At 49.5% G+C, this 17451-nt stretch overlaps 1 protein-coding gene across 1 annotated transcript in view; it reads left to right on the top strand.

The window, feature by feature from the left end:
• The window catches only part of Med27 (mediator complex subunit 27), a 185718-nt gene that overhangs the window by 68658 nt on the left and 99609 nt on the right, over positions 1-17451 (top strand). The window lies entirely within an intron of this gene.

Below are 17451 nucleotides of genomic sequence, written 5' to 3'. Positions count from 1 at the left end.
GTGCTGAGAGGCCTTGCTGGTAGGGTGTCTCCCAGTGTGCACACTCCTCGGAGGGGCCACACCCCGGGGACCATGTGTGGGCTTCAGACATGCCCCACCTCCTCGTTCTCTTTTCTTCTGTCTTCTTCACTCCTGTCCTCAGCGACCAGCTGCGTCTTTACGTTGGCTGCTCGAAGGATCGTTTGCATAGAAGACATGCATGTCCACCTTCACTCAAGGCTCACTGATCTTGTCTGGTTAGCAGATACTTACTGTGCCAGGCAGGGTTCCAGGTCATGAGGCTGGAATTACAAGCATAGTTTCCAGTTACAATTAGGAATAAATAGGATTGAGTGTGGGAGGAGGGGCCTGCTTAAATGGTCAAGCAAGGACTCACTGGCGATGGCTTAAGGCACACACTTGAGGAAAGAGGAGGGCTGAGGAGAGTCACTGCGCACTCTCCAGGAGCAGGCACCTGTCCACAGCTGTCTCCACGTTCTGTGGGCCCTCTCACAGTCTGCACCTGCCAGACAAGGTGAGCTCTCTCCCGGCTGTGTTTGCGTGCTGCATGCATATACATGTGCCGTGTTCTTTGAAAGGAAGCTGACTTGAGAAGCAGAAAGCTTCGTGCAGAGTGCTACTCTGGTGTTGCCTCGTGTTGACTCGGTGACTCTGCATATCTCAGCACGCAGCTCCCCAAAGTCTGATGGGCCTTGTAATCTGTCATTTTCCCTGCATGGATTGTCTACTGAGGCAAGACGTTTGGCAAGAAGTGAAAGACTTTCTAATGGTCCCATAAGACCGAAGCCAAAAAGTGTTTGTTGCTAACTCTCTCCTGACAAAAGTCAGTTCTTGGTCCATCTGTTCACCATTTGTTAATTTGCATTGGCTTGAAACCTGTTTACAGGTGACATGCCATTATGAGGACACTTAGAAGCTATTTTAAGCACCGAGGCAATCAACAGACACTGTTCCGATGCCAAAGGGAAAGAGAGAGGAGTATTCACAACTGTCACCGTACATTTATAATAGATCACTCAAAAGACGTGCTTTAAAGTGAGAGGTGGTAGCAGCACCCTAAGAATACGGCCTCAGAATGATTTCCTGTCCACCGAGCCGTTTCCTGCACGGATCGACTACTGCGCTCACGCCTTTGAGCTCTAGGGCTCTCAGCCTCCTGGGATCCCTTCCTGGAACTACTGCTTCATAGACAGGAACTATGCCCAGACTCCACATAGCCTGCCACTGTGTTCGATGTTGGCTAGGAAGAGGACACATAATTCCTACTGGAATTATGAACATTTTTTTAAAAGTTAAAAAGGAATACCATCGCACAAGTAGTGGATGTCTAATGTAGTGTAAAGAAAAACTAAAGGTAATAAATACGTCACACCATCCCAAGGAAATCCCTTTTAAGGTTTGGTGGATTTTTTTTTCAATACACACACACACACACACACACACACGAGATCATTTTTGTGAACAAAACTTTGCAGAAAGGATTGAATTGAGATGTTCTCCTCCTCTCTGCGCTCGTGTGTTATGGAGGTAGCTGATGGCAGGAGGCAGCATGACGTGCTCTCTGAAGCATTCAGCCATGCGTGCTAATAGCCTGTTCACAGTTAATGGTCGTGCTGTCCTACAGCAGAGCCCCAGTTACACCATTCTATTACAGACACTCGCCATCATTTACCTTGGCATTAAGGAAATCCCTGAGCCCCCTATGAGACAGGATTCACCAGGTTGCTCTATTAATTACCTGTCCCTTCCCTGAGCCCAACACCCTCACGGTTCCCTACTACTGTCAGATAACTCGCCCCTGGACACAGTGCTAGCACTACGAGGCATTTCCTGTGCTGTCCCCCTGGGTCAGGCTTCTGAGAGTGGCTTGCCTGGGCAGGTCTGACTCAGTCTCTCAGTACGTGCTACTAATTGGCTAACGCCATCGTCGTCATCAGGGCTCAGCTGAGGTCAGGAGCTGTTCCAGGAAGGACGCACTCGGGCAGTGACCCCAGCTGAGCTCTCTTACTGTGGACCCTGGTTGGCATCTTGTTAAAGCATCCTGAGAGAGTCCAGCAGCAGGGAAGCCGGGCTGGCTGGTGACAGGAAGTTGTGCTTCTTTCCCACATCACAGGCTTCTTGAGTGGCTTCAGGTATGGCACTGGCCTCCAAAAGCAGCCGATAGGAGGTTGTCCCTTCCAACTTGCCCTCCAAGTATCTGTTGCCCGCCGTTCTGCCCATTAGAAATGAGTCGCGAGGTCCGAATGACGCTCATCAGGAGGGCACGAGTTGTTCCTTCTGAAAGAAAAGTGCCAAGGGACACATAGACATGACTTAAAAGTGCCCAGTTGCCAATGGAAAGACACTGCAGGGAAGGCCAGATAAGAGCAAGTCCCGGTCAGGTCCTTTTACTCAGGCCCACAAGTGTCACAGTCAATGCATGGAGCAGGAGCTTCAGAAAGGACTGAAGTGTGCTTTTGCTTTCAGGACACTAGAGACGGGAACAAACGAGTTACAGGGCATCATAAGAGTGTATGCCAAGTCCTGCCATAGACAAGATCCATGTTCTGGTCACGGTGCTGGTGTAGAGTGCTGGGCTCCGAGCACGGTGGCCATCACTGTCATCATCTTGCAAGGGACTCTCAAGACCAGGCTTGCTGGCACTTGATACCCCCTCCTAGAAGAAAGGAGTCGGGTCACTGACCCCTCACCTGAGGTTCTGGTTCTGGTTCTACACCTCCTGGCCACTGGCATGTAATTCTTCCCTAGCTGCACTTGCCCTCACTGTAAGAGGAGGTGTCTGAGTAGACTGAGTGTAGGAGTTTACTAAAGTAGGGGTCCCTCTGTGCTGTGTTAGGGAAATTATCATCCCAACAGGGGAGAGACTATCCTGTGGAATGGCTGCTTTGGTAACACCCATACTCCGAAGGCTATTAAACTCAGTGGTTCTCCAGGGTGGAATCGGACTTTGGGGTTTTTTGTTTGTTTGTTTGTTTGTGCTCTGTAAGGAGAGGGTAGGTGTTTGTAGACACATCCCTGGACTGGATGAGACAGTCCCCATGTCAGATGCTGGGGAAGACCTGCTTACAGACCCCATGAAGTTTCACCAGCTTTCCCTCCTACCAGTGTTTCCAGGCGTCCAGGTTTCTAAGGCTGGGGTGGGCTTTAACCAGTGAAGAAAGCAGCCAGGCGCTTCCTGGGGTTGCTTCCTCTTAGACCTCTGTACTAGCCTTGTTGACCTGTGCAGGGACCATAAACAGGAATGTGGGGCAGTTGTACAACGTGTGTTAAGCAGTGGCTTGAACAGTCGCCTGCAGACTTGGTTGCTCCCGTGTTCCATAGGATGAGTGAGTGCTGGGATTAAAGACTCCCCTCCCCTCACAAACCTCCCCTCAAGAAGCTTGTAAGGAGGTAAAAATGAAATGTGTTCATAGTGTGTCGCTGAGCACCTTCCCTCCCTGAGGCTGTCCTCTTCAGTGATGTCTTTGACAGAAGGGGATGTTGTTCCTTTTGAAAGAGGCTGTCTCTCTGTTGCTGGGGAAACATTGCCTGACCTTTGACCTGACCCCCCATCCTCCCCCAATTGGATTGAGGTTAGTGTCTGGAATGGTTGTCTGATTTGATTGCTCTATGAGTCATGTTCTGAGAGACCTGTATTTAGTATCTGTCAGACATGGCTCTGTTGTGCTCTCTCCCAGCAGCAGGGTTGGTATGCTTCTCTGTTAACGTGGCATGCTAGTTTGGATCTATGTGGTTAGGCTGAAGGGTCCACAACACTGTGGCCTGTGCAGCTAATGACAACCTGGCTTTCAGTGGCCAGAGAGGAAAGAGCCCTCTCTGCTTTAACTCAGCATGCCTTGGCCTCATTTCAGTTTGAGGGCAAACTGGGCTCTCTGAAAGGTTCTTTCTGAAAATACTACCACTATCCCCATGCAGTTAGGGCTAACAGCATCTTTGCACCCCATTTTCTTGCGTGCCATGGTCCCGCCTGCTGAATCCGAGCGCCATTCCTTTAGGGCCTCCCTGCACTTGGTCCCCACTGCCTTCCTTTCCCGTCTATAGCTCCAGGTTTCCTTTCCCTCCACCTGTTCCTATTAGTAAACAAAGCAGACTTGTTCAAAAGCATCTGCTGTAGGAACCCTATCTCTGAACCACGATGCCTGCCAGCTCCCACATCTCACACCTCAGTTTACAGCCGAGCTCTCAGAGCTCACGTCTTGTCTCCACATTTGTGTGCGACCCCTGTGTGGTCTCTGCTGTTTTTCCTCCAGTTGCATCACACAAACGGAGCACAGGACATAGTGCTTGTTTCCCATTTTCTCCGTGTGTAGCTTTAGAGATTGACTCACGCCATGTGTGGCAGTGCCTCATCCCACTTTGATGCTGAATGCTGTTGCTTGATATCCTTTGAGCCTCCTGGCGACCCTTCCTCAATATGGCGTGTTTCAGTATTGTCTGAGTCCTTCAAGGGAGCTATCTTCACACTGCGTGTGTTTGAGTAATTGCATCACTGTGGCAAACGCGTGGTGCAGTTCTCGGAAAGAAGCACCATCAGCTGGGGGCACGGGGATAATGCCACCGTACTCAGCCCTGTACTAAAACACACACACACACACACACATACACGCACACGCACACACATACACACATGCACGCACACACACACACACACACGCACGCTGCCTCCTCTAGGCCACTGAGTGCTCTGGGAGTTGAATCAAATGAGGCGTGGCTCCTGCCACCACTATGCGTGCGCCTGGCTCCCCGGGTTCACCCACTCACAGTTCCATGTGGTTGCTTTGTCCTCCAAAGGCTCACATTGTCATTTCTTCAGTGTGCAGACACCAGGCGTCACGGGAGCAAGGCAGTGGCTTTGTGTGTCCTCGTGAGAAGGAGGAATGGGCGAGGGCTTCTGGGGTCACTGGCAGTGCTTGTGTGGGAGGCTGTCCTGTGGCTTGCTGCCTCTTGCCACTCTCTCTCTTCTGCGGATTTTAAGACCTTTTAAAAAAGGAGGTTTGGTTTGTTTTCCGTCTTCGTCCCCCTTAGCAACTATGAAGTCCAGCGTTTTGCAGCTCTGCTGGAAAGTCATGTCTGCGGTGCCCATGAGCTTACATGCTTGTGGTGGTGTCTCTGGATGTTTGGGGGGTTTTGTTTGTTTGTTTGTTTGTTTGTTGTTGTTATGGCTGCTGCTGCTGCTGCTGTTGTTGTTTTCACTTCTGAGACTATTTTGTTGAGGGCAGAATGTGGTTATGTGGTGATTTCACTAATATTAAATTCATTATGGCGACAGGAGCTTGAATAGCACTCTGCCTCTTGTGTCCTCGGAGCTGGGTTCTGTTTGACCCGAGCAAAGCCACAGCCAGTAGTTGGCTCAGACCCTCTGTCGGAGGCTTTTCACAGCGCACAGGGTTCAGCCTGAGTGAGGGCTGCGGCAGAGCAAGCGTTTGGAGGGCAGCATGCAGATGAAAGTTGGCGGAGTTTGGGGAAAGTCTTCAGAAAATTTCCTAAGTCCTTCTCTCCCCCATTGGTGAGCATTAAGTAACAATATTCATTAAATACCACAGAGAGGGCTGTGTAATAAAGAAATAATCCTGGGCCTAGGTGGCTGCAGTTCTCCAGAAGAGCTGAAATTGAGAATATAATTAAAGATTAAAACATTGTTTGCATTCTAGAACATGGAGAGATCTTTTCTCTCCATTGTGGGACCATATTAATAAGGAGGAGATCAGTTTCCAATAACTGTTGCTTCTGAGGCTCAGTTATTAACCCCCGTCACGTCTGAGCTTCTGACTCAGGACTTCTGCCCTTCTCCTCCAAGGCTGGCTAGGAGTACCAGCCTCCCTCAGAAACCTTCATGTGGGCTGCGGAGACGCCCAGAGGGCAAAGGGCTGTCATACGAGCGTGAAGAACTGTGCTCTGATCCCCAGCACCCATGTAAGAAAAGCCCCTGTCTTACATGTGTCAGATGTCCTGCATGGGAAGAGTAGTGCTGAGACAGCACCACGGTGGCCTTCACAGGGACTGCAGGCCCGCAGGCCCCACCACCTTCTCTTGCGAACACAGTAACTTTCAGTCTATTCCTTTTAGCCAGTTCGCATGTAAAAGTGAAGATATTGCTCAGAACTCCGCCATAGCCATCTGCTGTCTGTAACCGTGGCTGAAGGGCCACCTCAACCCAGCAACAGAAAGGAATCTCCTGCGTACCTCACATCCGGCCTCCAGAACTTCTTGAGGCCAGTCTAGCCAACCAGCCTCCGAGGGGCTAGGGCGAGCCCAGAGCCTTCCCCCACCCAGCCTTGCTCACTGGCTGACAGCAGCCCAAGTACAGGTTTCCTCCCTGCTTTGCCACTGTTTGCACCTGCCTGTCTCCTGCTGCTTCTGAAATAGGCTCGGGAAGCATCTGAGGCAAAGGGTGTGGAAGAGACTTCCTTCTGCCTCTGTCTCTTTAGCGTCTCTGCGGAGAGACAAGCCCATCATCATTGTTACGCTTATGTCCTCATGAGGACTCATGAGCTTGGCAGGTAGAGGAGGAGAGAGTCTCTGAGTCAGTCAAGTGCAACGTGGTTCCTGTGGAGAAGAGAGTGCTCCCTCCCTCCTCATTCAGGAAGGCTTCGAGCCCAGGGGTCTTCATGACACCTAGCGCACTCTCCCTGCCACCCAGGTCCTCCCCAATACCTCAAGCACTGATGTGTGGCCGCTTCCCTGGCTGATAAGGATGAAAATATCTCTGTCTCTCTCTCTGTCTCTGTCTGTCTGTCTGTCTATCTGTCTCTCTCCCTCTCTCCCTCTCTCCCTCTCTCCCTCCCTCCCTCCTCCTCCTCCTCCTCCTTCTTCTTCTTCTCTCTCTCTCTCTCTCTCTCTCTCTCTCTCTCTCTCTCTCTCTCTCTCTCTCTCTCTCTCTCGCTCTCTCTCTCTCTCTCTGTGTGTGTGTGTGTGTGTGTGTGTGTGTGTGTGTGTGTACACAGAGTTCACCTCTGGTATTGTACATCAGGAGCTGTCCACCTTGGTTCTGAGTCAGGACCATTTCCTGGGACCTGAGGTGATCTTTATTCTCCTAGGATAGCTGGCTCTTGGCATCCTCCTGTGTCTTTCTCCCCAGTGGTGTGATTATAAGTTTGAAGCTCCACGTCCAGCTTTTTCTATAGGAGCTGGGGACTGAACTTGGGTCCTTGCACTTGTGTGGCAACTACTTTACTGAGTCATCCATCTCCTAGCTTCCCACAACCACTTATAAGGCCTTTTTTGTTTTTGTTTTGTTTTGTTTGGTTTGGTTTGGTTTTTTGAGACACGGTTTCTCTGTGTAGCCTTGGCTGTCCTGGACTCACTTTGTACACCAGGCTGGCCTCGAACTCACAGAGATCTGTCTGCCTCTGCCTTCCGAGTGCTGGGATTAAAGGTGTGCGCCACCACGCCCGGCTTTACAAGACCTTTTAGACATGTTCACAGTAACCAGGACACGTAGTGAATCATAACTGTAAGGGCTGGATGTGTAAATGGCAGAACCACGTGCCATGTGGACAGACGGAGCGGGGTGTAGGGGGAAGGTTGGGCCTGGAGCCTTTCACAGAGGACAGGGCCTCAAAGCCAGCTTTAGCACACTGTGGAAGAGCAGGTCCCTGGGGCTGGCGAGCATGGCCTGGTCTGTGACAATGGTGTATTAGGAAGATGAATCAAGTGGCAGGTTGCAGATGAATAAGCTAGTCCTTTGTAGCTGTTTAAAAGATAATTGGTTCATGTTACTTATCTTCTATCCCCCTCTTTGGGCAGGAGAAAAGTCTCTGGGAGAAATAAACGAGGAATCCCTCATAAATATTAATGTAAAAATCTGTCCGTGGAGAATAAATATAGGGACATTTTGTTTTAAATGCTCTATATCGTTGCGATTCATTAGCATGTATGTTGTAAAAGCCACTTCTCTTCCCCTGAGAGAACTGTGCTCCGTTCATCTAATAGCCACGGACCAAAATCTGTAGCTTGTTGGGACTGTAATACTTGAGACAAATGGCAGAACTTTGTTCCTGTTTCAGGGGGGTTCTGGTCGCCCACACTCAGAGGTATTGCCTGTGGCAGGACGCCTGATGTCCCCAGCCCCATTCCCATCTGGCCTCCCACTTTCCTTGTGTCCTTTTCACTCAGAGCAGGTGAGGTGTGTGACTGCCAGGCCAGGAACATCATGGCGCAGAAAAGTCTTGCAAACCGAGGGAGAGATGAAGACCCCCTCTCCAGGCATGTGCAGCAGGAGGTGCTCACAAGCCACGGGGGCAGCTTGATGGATGGGCCGCACTTGCTTTAAATACACCTGCATCCTGTTGCCAAGTGTTGTGGTCAGCATGTAGGGTCTTGAGACCTTCTTGCTGTGCGCGGTGCTGCTGGGCTGACAGGCTCACTGTACGCCTGCGCTCATGTGTACGTTCACGTCCTTATCCCCAGAACATGTTCACAGAGAACGGACACTCCGAGCCCTGAGTCTCACGAATACAGTGCCTCTTCCATATGAGCCCGTGTATGATGCAGTCTAACCCACACCCTCCCCACCCTGTGCTTCCTTCCTAGGTTCAAGGCACAGGCTCTTGTTGCCACAGATCTTAGTCATATTTTTATTTTTTTAAATCAAGCTCAAAACTGTATTTTCACTTACTGGGAGCCCTTTCTAGTTTCTCTTTGGCAAGTCCAGGGTGCTGGCCTGAGTCGAATAAGGGTTCTTGGAATTCAGGTTCTAGGATGCCACATGGCTTATCTGAAGATGTTTCAGCCTGTGGTTGACTGCTGCTACATGAAACAGCAGACAGCAGAGCCACGGATGATGGGGAGACTGTATCTGAAGGCTTTGTGATAAAACGTTATGTTCTTAGGGGAGTGCCCAAACCAAGTGAGGGATGGCAAGGGAGACCATCGGAGTTACAGTGACAGCTCTGTCACATCCTACATCCCTGACCTCACAGATACCTGTAGCCTTAGTGCCCAGCTCTGGACAGCATGGCCACCTGTAGCCCTCAGGGACTAGCTCTGGTTGTGGCCCTGCTCGAAGGTGCCTTGTCCTGTTTTTGTCTCAGACTGTATATGACACAGAGAGAACTGAGAAGCTTCCGTAGATACTGAATCACAGAGCAGTCGCATAGACTAGAAAACAGTAATAAAGAACCTAGCCATTAAACGCGAGTGGAGCGGGGCAGCCTGCAGGATCAGTTCAAAATGCTCTTCCATTGTGCCCTCTAATTGCATTTCTCCTTTACAAGGTGGTTTTATCCAGGAAGACAGCTGTCTGCTGTGGCCATTACATCATTGGCCATTACAGGGCAAAGGAAGAAAAAGAACGGGTGGTTCCTCAGGCTCATCAGATAGGCCTGGGTCCCTTTACTTTCTTTCTTTCTTTCTTTTCTTTTTTTTTTTTTATTTCTAAAACCATTTATTCTAAAGCATTGCATCGATTTTGAATCACAGTAAACAAAGCCGTAGCTTTATTATATGTTGAATCTTGCTTAGCACAGTCTTTCAAACAGCAGACATGATAAAGTAATTGAAAGCAAAGGGTGTTTGTTTAATTCTGTTGTGTAGCAAAGAGCTGGAGCCTAGGAGTGTTAGCTTTTCACACCGTAGGGTTCCCAACTAGAGCTGGGTATGAGCGAGGCTCTTTGAAATGCTTCTGTCCTGCCTGGGATGAGAGTAATTCCCGTGATCTCCTGGTGTGTCTCTCTCTCCACCACACTGGCCATTAGGTAAGCTATAGGCTGCAGTCACAGAAGTCTCTGCAGAGCATATAGACGACAGAGAAGCAGTGAGCCAGGTTTTCTGTTCACTTCTGCCAAAGAGTCCTGAAACTCACAGGCTCAGTGTCAGCTCTGCGATCCAGGCCTGAGAGGGCAGTGGCTGTGCCTCAGCTGGAGTCACTTAGGGCACAATGGACGCCGGTCTTAAGGTGCCAGTTAGCCCAGCACTCACTGCCAGTAGATGGACTCCCAGCAGTAAACCCCAGAGGCACTGTTTGCTGCCCCTGTCATATTGACGGCTAGCTTGCTGCGACATAAATCTCTCCAAATGGGTCTAGTGTGGAAAGAATTGGATATTTTCCTTCAATCAGGAGGCGTGGTGAAGGTAGTGGAAATGTGTTGTTAATGGAGAAGTGAGAGGAGTGGGCAGGGACCAGTTGCTACTGCTGGGCACTCAGACAGCTGGGCCAGTACAGAGCTGGCTCCCAAAGAAAGAGGCTGAGCCTGCCAGAGATAACCACAGCTGCCCACTGGAACCGTGCGACCCTCACGAGGGAGACCCGGGGTCCAGTGGGAATAGCTCCCTGGAGGATTCCTGCTGGTACCTGAGATTCAGAGTGCTGCCTCCACTGGGATGTGAGGAGTTCTCCAGGGCTGTCAGAGCCTGCGTTCAGTGAGAGGAGCACTGTGAGGAGAGCTTGCAGAGCGCACTGAGGAAGTGATGGGGCCTGCTGGGGTTCAACTGAGGAGAACACGGAGCCTCACGTCACCATGTAGTCCACTTCCAAGAAGTGTCCAGGGTCAGTACTGACCACCTCTTCATCCACATTCACGTTAACCTGTGACTACAGAGAGGCTGGCGGCTCCACTTACATTCTTCTGTGCCATCTTCTATGCTATTCATGTAGTTAGGCTGTGTAGCTAGACGTGCTGTGCTACCCTGTGGGTACTTGAGAATTAAGACGCTTATGAAATCACAAGCACACAATTTAGATTTTTTTTTTTTTTTTTTTTTTTTTTTTGGTTTTTCGAGACAGGGTTTCTCTGTGTAGCCTTGGCCATCATGGACTCGCTTTGTAGACCAGGCTGGCCTCGAACTCACAGCAATCTGCCTGCCTCTGCCTCCCGAGTGCTGGGATTAAAGGCGTGCGCCACCACACCCGGCAATTTAGATTTTTTTAAGTGTGTTTGTATACATGTGACAATGTAGTTTAGATCTGACATGTGTTCTTTACAGTCGTTATTTAATAGCTATATTTCATGATAAGTCATGTATTTAAATTGTGAATTACTATATAAGCATGTATAAGTATCACTTTGCAATAACCAAGAAAATGAACATCATTTCCCATCTCAGATACTGTCCCATGCCCTTTATCATTCCTCTTGTAGATTAGTTTGTATTTTCTAGAACTTTATGTAGATGAAGTCAAATAACATACACCTTCTTTCTAAAACTGTGTCTTTAGTATTCGACATAACCATGGAGATTCAGCCTTATTGTTGCATGTATGGGTCTTTTTTCTTTCTTTCTTTTTTCTTTTCTTTTCTTTTTTTTTTTCCCATAGTATTCCATTGAATATTCCACAGTTTGTCTCTTTGTCTTGATGACATTTGGGTTGCTTGGCTGCCATGAATAAAGCCATTCTGACCCTTCATGTACCAATCTTTGTATCGACATGGGCTTCTGGTTTTTTTTTTCCTGTACTTTTAAGAATCTTGTATGTGGCATATATAAATACATACACGTAAGTTTGATGTGACAGTATCTCAGTCGCAGAGATGTATGTTTAACTTTTTAAGAAACTGATGAACTATCTTCCAAAGACGTTGTATGGCTTCATGTCCCCAGCAGCAGGATTTGAGAGTCCAGGTGCTCCACACCCTCACCTGTGCTCTGGTGACAGCAGCAGCTGTGTGAGCAGGTGTGCAGAGCGGTCTCCTTGTAGGCATCTCCCTAGTGACTAGTGATGCCACCTGAACACTGAGCCCAGGTAACTTCCTTGATGAAGTGCAGGCAAGGGTCAGGCCTTCTGCTAGGGTTGGTGAAAAGGTAGATCAGCATTTCCTGTGAGGCCTTAACATGGGGCTCTCGGAAGCATACTTACTTGCAAATCTGTGGTTACTTATTTGCTGAATGCCTACTGTCTGCGCATCATCCCCTCAGCTGCCTTGGGAATTTCAGAAACCGAACTGTGCAGGGTCTCAACAAGGGGCTTTGTCTGTGTGTTCTCTGTGCCTTGGCTTTGAGGTCTTGCCATCTCCCTTCCTGTATGGATGTGATAGTCTGCAGTGGCTGTCGGTGGTGACAGGCTTCTAGCACATTTGCTTTGATTTTTTTTTTTAACTTTTTATTTTTGTGGGACTACTTAATAATTGTTGAATCACTGATGTCTAAATTCACATTATTCTTGCCATTCTTTTGGTTTGCTCTAGTTTTGTCTATTTATTGAGACCCATCTTGCTGTGTAGTGCTGGCTAGTCTAGAACTCACTAGATAGATCAAGCTAGCCTTGCGTTTGTGATGAGCCTCCTGCCTCTGCCTCCTGAGTGCTGGCTTACGAGGGCCACTGTGCCTGGCTTAAATTGACATTCACTAAGCTCCAGTTTGTTCACATTTATGATTCAAGGAATAAAACCTGCTGCCCACCATGCTGGATGCTGGATGCTAAACAAGCAGTAGAGGTGAGAAAGCATCCCTGTGATCCAGACGAAGGCCAGCTAAGCATCCCTGTGATCCAGACGAAGGCCAGCTAAGCATCCCTGTGATCCAGACGAAGGCCAGCTAAGCAGAAACTTCTCCTGCTCGCCTCATCCCTTCCCTGGCTCATCTTTCGCCCAGTGACCTCACCCTTAACCTTCTGTAACAAGACTTGGGTCTCAGATCAAACTGAAAACAGCTTAATCTTGAACTATGGAGGGTACCCTTGTCATAGGACAGGGTCTTCCCCTGTTTTTTCCCCAGGTTTCCTTTTGTACCCAGTCTGCAGAGACTCCTTCTGTGACATGCATGTCTCAGGCCTCTTTTCCAGTGTGCTCTGGTGCTCTGGCACACCTCTGAAGGGCTGTACCTCTCATCTGCAGGACTCTCCTCATGGCTGCTCTCCAGCTACCGGTGTGCTGGGTAGAGCTGAGGACTTGTCAGGAGAGGGAACCATGGGCTCAACAGTACTCTAAAGAAAGTAGCCCTGCAACCCACACAGGCATACAGTGACACCAATTTCACTTTTAACAATACTGTGAGCATGATTTCCAAGCATGGTGGCTCTAGAAAGTTCCTCTCTCCAGTCGGCACATAACAAAATAGAAGTTGATTTGGAGTGGGAAAGGGGGTTTAGACTTGGGCGTGTTGGGGAAAAAAAAACCAATGAAATTATATAATACATTAAGTAAGCTATAGCTGTCAATTACATTTTCTCCTTCCTCCAAATCTCTTGTTGTTTAAAATGGGCCTTATCCCCTACAGGCTGTACATAGACCTGACTTTTTACATCATATGTGGCTGGAATGAGTTCTCTCTCTCTCTCTCTCTTACACACACACACACACACACACACACACACACACACACACACACACACACACACACACACAAACTGGCTTTGGGCAGATTTTTATTTTTAACAAAGGAGCACTTAGAATTTAGAGGTCCCCTATGACCAATTAATTCAATGCAGTTTGCTCAGCAGACATGTAGACACTATGCAGAACTGTCGTCACCCCAAAGGAACTTCTGTATTGTTGAGGAAGCATATTTGGGCACCATGGAACCCAGACTGGAGGAGTCAGGGGGCAAGTCTTCTGCCTCATCCTGGGTTAGGAAACTCCCGCAGCTGCAGAGAATTCGGAATACCCCATTCTCTCAGGTAAGATGGATTAGGAAAGGCAGACACATTCAGACTCTAGAGCACATTTTCCCTGTCTTTCCCCAGGCTTCTGCGTGGCCTCTGAATCTCTCCTCAGCTTGGCTTAGCTGTTCCTAGAGGTCATGTCCCCGTGTGCTGGAGACCTGTCTGGGAAGCCAGCCTCAAGCCCATGGCTTCCAAGTCTTAGCAGGTGGAAGGGTGTGGTCCCTCCATTGCAGAGCTTTATGTTTAGGTATGCCTGGCGGCCCTGGAGCTTTGCCCAGTGCACACTGCCATTTGGCAGAGGCAGTACTTTATCAGCCTGGGTGGACAGACACTTCTGTACTACAAATGAGTCTAGATTTATAGCTACGGAGTCCAAGGAATGAGATGGCAGCTCACTGGCCAAAGCCAGTCAGCCGTAGAGGGAAGAATGAATATGGCTGCATAGGGCACCTGAGTCATTCTGAGGAGTGCTGTCACTCTCCTTAGCTATATGTGTTGACTCTGGGTCTCACACTTTGTCCACAGTCCCCAGATGCAGACCTCTGTGTGAGAATCCCAACAGCCACACTGATTAGCTGTACAAAGCATGGATGCTGGGGTGTGGTGTGTTTGTTAGGGGTCAGTGCCTGGGAGAGGAAGGGAAGGAACAGGTCTAGGCAGTGGGAGAATAGTTTGCCTGCATCCAAAGGGCCTTGGCCTCCTGGGAAATGTTTGAAGCGGTCACTGCCTGATGCTCAGCAAAAAGTGCTCCTCTGTATCCTGCCTCACTCTGGGCTGCCGCAGGGGCTCCAGGAAGGCTGCACTGCAGTGAGGCTCCCGCATGTAGCTGGGGCAGGCTCTGAAGGAGCTGACTGACTGCCCCCACAGCTGGCCACAGGGGCTTCCTAGGAGAGGACTCTGACTGAATCTCACCTATCCTGGTCTGGCCCCATCCCCAGAAGTGGCAGGCTTGCACAACCTCCCACCACCAATAGTGAATGCTGTTGCTACCCCTGACACTCAGCTGCTCGGTGTCAGCTGATCATTCCGGGCTCTGCTCACCCTTAGCTGCAGTGCTGGCTCAGGGAGGCCCAGAGCTTCATTCCTGCCACACCCGAGCCCCCGTCACCAGGCCCCTCTAAAACAGGACGCCTAGAGTCACAATTAGTGAGTCTGCAAGGAACACCACGTGGGTGGCCTAGATGCCACCTGCATTCCTCGTCATTCCGCTGCCTGCTTCTCAGAGCCAGCGTTGAGCAGGACGATGACACCCTGTGCTCCCGTTGATTCTCAGACTGGGATTGCAGAGTGCCCACGGGGCAGCCGTGCCATAACACAGTGAAACTCGTACTGCATCTCCTTCGCCCCTGGCAGGGGCCAAGAGTCCTCATCACAGAGGTTGGAGTCCCAGGAAAGGGATGCTCCAAGTCTCTTCTGAGTATACAGGACATTTCTTTTGGTTCCCTTCACTCTGAGACCTGTGCATTCCTCCCCCAGAGGCACAGCATCCTCCAGAGCTCTCTGATTTGATGCCCAGCCTGTGTCTTGGGGCATGGTACCTCATCTTTACATAGTGATGTCGTGCCATCACAGACATCATTCCTGTGAGAGTACACTGCTCGCCCTCTAGGATAGACGATGTCAGATCATCAGCTTCACCAAGCAGCTGTTGGCCTCCTTGAGGAACAACCTATCCTCTCCACTCAGTGTCAGTGTCTCTTGCTGGCAGATGTTGTTTATTGGCACCAGGAATCAAATCACTTCAAGAAGGGTCTGTTCATGCTGTTTAGCCCATTTCTGTCACCATGGCCACCTTGGGTAGATGCACTAGGTAGACAGTAGGCTGGCACTTGTCTTCTGGTTGCCAAGTGCCTTTTCCTTGGGGGGTAGTGATGACACATGGGCTCATCCACCATTTCCATTCCCCATGTGTCTACTTCTGTCCTTGTCCCGACTCACTGATGTAAGCGTGCAACCACCTCAGCCCATGAGAGCATGTATTGTTGTCCATAGCTAACCTTTGACACTCTGTCTTGCTGCTCCGCCGAAGGGCAATTTCCCCCTTGTTGTTGATTTTCGAAGGCAACTCTGTGGGTCTGTAAGTCAGCTGACATTTGTTTTGGCTAGTGCTCACTTACCCATCTATAGAGCGGACTTCAGCCTTTTCTTTCTCTTCCAGTTGGTCATGTCGATTGCTCTACTCAGTCATAGGTGTGAGCCTTGGGAGGGGGCTGGCACAACCATGGTGCCTTTATACTGTGGCAGAGGGCAGGAGAATTTCCCCAAAGAAGAAACTCTAAGCTATGTACGTGCTGTAGAATATGAACTTGGCTTGATTCTATTTTTGACTGGGATAAGGGAAGAAAATGCATTCACTCTGAAATGGTTTTGCCGACCTTCAGGGGTGACTCACAAAGGTGCTCCTCATCTGTCATAGTGTACAGTGAGGCCCTCTGCCCGGTGGGCTTATAGTGATCCCCAGGCCTCCTCCAGGAGCCTTCTGGTTTCTGCAGAGGTAGTAAGCAAAAGAGATGAGGTCAAGAGCAGCACTTTGCATCCTTGAGATTCGTCAAGCTGACACTGATCCCTAGCATCGCTCTGGGGTGCAGTGTTGTCTCTGATACAGTGTGGACTGCGAGTGGAGCAGCAGCTGGTCAGAGCAGAGGTTTCCACTGGGCCTTCCCCTCAAAGGATTTCCGTATGGTTGTTGAGCAGACTGTCAGGTGTGTAAGGACCCATGTGTCTTCCTTAACAAAGCTTCAGGTCTCTAGGAATCCATGTTAATTCCAGTTGGCTTTGCAGCTGGCTCTGAGCTTGAATGAGATGCTTGGCTGCCTGCTCCAGTGCGGGAGCACCAGGGTTCAGTCCCCTCCATGCCCAGGACAAGGGTTTGTGCCTTGTTTAACTCCATCTTTCAACGTGGCAGGCAGGGCTTCTAACAGAAAGAAACTTTCCACAGAAAGCAACTCAGGAAAGTGCTGTTTATTGGTAGGTTTAAGTCAGACCCTGGGAAGAGAGAAAGGGAGAGGGAGGGAGGGAGAGAGAGAGAGAGAGAGAGAGAGAGAGAGCGCCAGCAAGCCAGCCCTTGTTTTTAGGACTTAGGCTATGTGATGGAAGAAAGATGGGCCCAAACTGCGCAGCTTTTGGATTGGCTGTGAGTCTGCACCTGGGGCTCCCGTTTATCCGCGTGCACGCTTCCCAGCTTTTTTGCGATTACTCACCTTAATCTTTTCCTTTGTCAAACAGGGCGACAATAATGGAAACACAGCTCACATCCTGTTCCAGGTGGCAGTCACTAAGTGTTAGCTATTCATATGTCATGGCAACTATTATATCTGGTGGCAGCAGTGTGTCCCAAATGAGTCTTGTGGGTACTGAGTGTCTCGGGGTTCCAGCAGGGCGCTGTGAGGAAGGGTCCACAGTGGAGTCCGGCTCTAGTGGCTTTCCTTTGTATGAATAGTGCAGTCCCCTTTCAAAGCAGGCACCAAAAGAGGTACAGTGTGGATTGAAATGTTTGTTAGAACTTTTTTTCTTTTTTTGCATACACATTGTGGATAAAAATGCAGCCCAAACTGCACAGCCTCTGGATAGACTGTGAGTCTGCACCTGGGGTTCCCATTTATCTGCCTGCCACATCCTTTTCACATCCACAGCCTGTAGAAAGACAGCTACCTGTGTGGACAGTAAGCACACTTGGGTCAAGCTGTGTCTTCTCCCTGCACTGTGTTTATTCAGTGTACGCAAAGTACACAGTTTTCCTCCCAAAGGATGCAACTAAAAGTAACGCCTTCCAGTGGTCACTAGATGAACTTTCAAGAGCTCTCCTGACAGACAGTTATGGTAAATGTCTTGGTTGCTGATAATTAATGAATCACCAGGGCATGGAGAAATCTATGCATACCTTCCTGGGCCTTCAAAGGAAAATTAAATCCTAC

Source organism: Acomys russatus, chromosome 24 (genome assembly GCF_903995435.1).
Source record: "Acomys russatus chromosome 24, mAcoRus1.1, whole genome shotgun sequence".
In the NCBI taxonomy this organism is placed as follows: domain Eukaryota; kingdom Metazoa; phylum Chordata; class Mammalia; order Rodentia; family Muridae; genus Acomys; species Acomys russatus.
Note: the sequence above shows the minus strand (reverse complement) of the source record. Positions and strands in the feature narration are given on the sequence as shown.